This window comes from Etheostoma cragini, chromosome 12 (assembly GCF_013103735.1).
Source record: "Etheostoma cragini isolate CJK2018 chromosome 12, CSU_Ecrag_1.0, whole genome shotgun sequence".
NCBI lineage: Eukaryota > Metazoa > Chordata > Actinopteri > Perciformes > Percidae > Etheostoma > Etheostoma cragini.
The window spans coordinates 9087270-9090415 of record NC_048418.1 but is presented as its reverse complement, the minus strand read 5'-3'; positions in this window follow the sequence as shown (position 1 = coordinate 9090415).

Here is a 3146-nt window from a genome sequence, read left to right as displayed (position 1 = left end):
AACCCACCTCTGGCAATGTGGCCCAATTTACCAACTGTTCCTAGAGTTGGCAATGTGTATCAACAACTTGTTTTACTTTATTCGGCAGGTGATCTAAAAATAAGTGTAGGGCTGGCCTGTGCTGACAAACTATATACAAAAATATATTTTCAAGATGGAAATGGATTTGTATGTTAACAAGAAACAATGTGTGTTTTAGTGCTGGTATGTCATTTTAAATACAATGTTCATAAATAGATTGCATTGTGTACACATTTTAACACATTTCTTAATTTAAATATTTGACTTGACGCAAAGAACACCAAATAAAGTGCGAAAATGCAGTAATTGTGACTTAAAATACTGAGTTGAATAGTGGAGAAAAAAGATGATTTACACTGCAGAATTTTAGTACAAATTATTTGGCTTTTAGTGTGGTACTTAAGTTGTTACTTCACATCGATTAGCTTTCAAGTCAATTTACCTTAAATTAATTAATTTCTCCATTCAGTTATTGAAGTAAAGTCAACTTGTCGGGGTTAACAGTGTGAAGTAGTTGTTGAGGTGAAAGACATCATTCCCCATTCATTGTCCTTGTCCATATTTTTCCAGCTGCTCTATTGTGAAAGTGAATTTGCAAGAGGCACCCGCAATCCCATCAACAACATCCCTCATTCTCTCACATGCATACACACACAGACATGCTCTCGTAACCACACACACACACACACACCCAGCCCTGCCCCCTCCTCATCCTCCTCCACGAGGCTTTGCCGTAAAACAACAGGGGAATCCGCCACGGTGACACGGTGTCCCCTGGTACTTTTCCACAAATATCATGTAGAGTGTTGCAACATGTTTCTATTTACTTTGCATATGAATTGCCTCACATTTCATGTATGCTCAATTCTATTTTTTAGGATAAAACAGAAGAAATAAAAGCAAATGAAATAAAGATTTAAAAGCGATCTTGTTAGGGCGGTGCCGTCAGATGACCCTTATTGTGACAAATGATTGTCTGTCTATTAATGAATTTTCAATGAACACGACTAGGACTAAGTGTGTTTTGTCCAGACAAGCCGCAAACAGTGACACATCACTTTCCATATGTTTTGATGCACAGAGTTGTCCTCAGCGCTGACCTTTCCTCTGCATGTACAATCCATTTAGACTACAAATACAAGGATGCATTCTTTGAGGTGCAACAAAGCCACCATTCATGTATCCCCTCTGAGCATTTTATTTGAGGTCGGATCACGAGTCCATGAGACGCTGTCCTCATGTGACCTGAAACCAGCGATATGATCCAAAATACTGTGATTTATATTTGGTTAGCGTTGTGAAACAGTGCAAACTGGCTTGTTCTTGGTTCAGCAAGTTCTCAGGAACTCAGTTAAGAGTGGAAATGTTGAACCTAAATGACTGTTTAAAATGTTATTGAATTGTCACTGTTAATTAACTTGCTTGATGTAACATAATTCACTAACTTTTGCTCTTTTTAATTCATTGTTGTTATGATCTCAATGGAACAGCAATGTTCTGCTCAAATTCACAGCACACAACAACAAAGGTTCCAGCTAAGATAAAATTAAAATGTGGTAAAGCCTTTTAGCAATAAAAAATAAAATACCCAACTAAACTATGATTATAAAATACATGATTTGTATCACATGCACTGAGAGGAAACTTGGTGGCCTAATATGAAACTCCCCATCTCTGATACCGAGCCAAGCTGTGGAAACAGCAGATATGAAAGTAATAAAGAGCCGGGTTTCTTGATGTTGAAGGAGCAAACTGTACTTTTCACGAAACTTAAGTTCTTCCCCAACACGCCACATCAGAAGAGATGTGTTCTGAAATATTGACAGATAGACTGAACCATGTTTCACTTGACAGAAAGCTGCCAGTCTGTTCTGAGTCAATTTTAAAACGTATTTTAATGTTGCCGATTGAATGCATATCAGAACGCTGCCTACTGAAATTCACACTAAACTGGTAACCAAACCATAGACCAAGGCTACGTTTATACGTGGGCGGCTATTTTCATAAACGGACGTTTCAATCTCTCCATTTTCAAAAATAACGTCATGCACTGCTGTCAGTATTCAGAAAAGTGTCCGACAACAAGTACCCACATACACATATATACATATGTGTATGTATATATTTATATGAGTATATGTGCTGTCAAGACCATGCCAAACCTGTAGGTGGCAGTGGAACAAGAAGCTCAAGCCCACGTTAGCCAATTAGAATCCCGAAAATAGCAACAACAGCATACAGAATGTACTTAAAATAACTTTTTATCTTTAACTGTGCAGCACAGCACATTATTGTCAGTTTCACAAGGTGGTATATTTGATTCATCTGGGTCAAACAGTCTGCATGAAAGCAGTTCAAAGTTCACTATGGGAACCCTGTTTACCAGTGTTTCATGGGTTGTGTGCAGTGTGTGTACTTCATCAACAGCTGCTGAAAAATGACACTGAACTTTGTGCTATAAATACATGAGTCAGGTATTTCCATGCATCTTGTTTCACCCTTGTACGCTTTTATCACAACAAGCTTAGTATTATTATTGTTTTTTTTGCCTTTCTGTGGTACTTTTGTAATTTTGTGGTATGGAAAACAACAGTGTCATTATCCTGCGTTTTTTTTTTTATCTCACGCAAGCTGCTCCCGAAAATCAAGTGCATGCTTTTGGTTCAACAGAAATGAATACTTCCCTATTTTCGCCCTAAGGCTATCTATCTGCAAAGACTGAGCTAGTTTTAGTTTCATATTCTACTGACGTGACCTATGATCCCTGCCAGGCAACCATGTGCCTGGGTCTTGTTGTTGGACAGGCACATTGATATCCGTCTGCTTTTCTGCCCCGGGTCAGTGTAGTTCACGAGAGGGGGTGGGGGAAGCGCTTGTTAACACATAGCACTGCCTCTTTCACCAGCCAGAAAATCAGAGGACAACGGTAACAAATTGGTTTCAGGGTAAGTTGGAAAAATCCCATGTGTCCCAAGTGTTGTTTCATTACATGCATTCTTCAGATGGGCCCTGCAGAAAGTAAAAAAGGACATCTGCTCGATGTGTAGGACACAGGCAAACATGATCCGCAACAAATAACATGTTTTTTGGTGATCTTTCTCCAGCTTTTGTGTTTTAAAATCTTT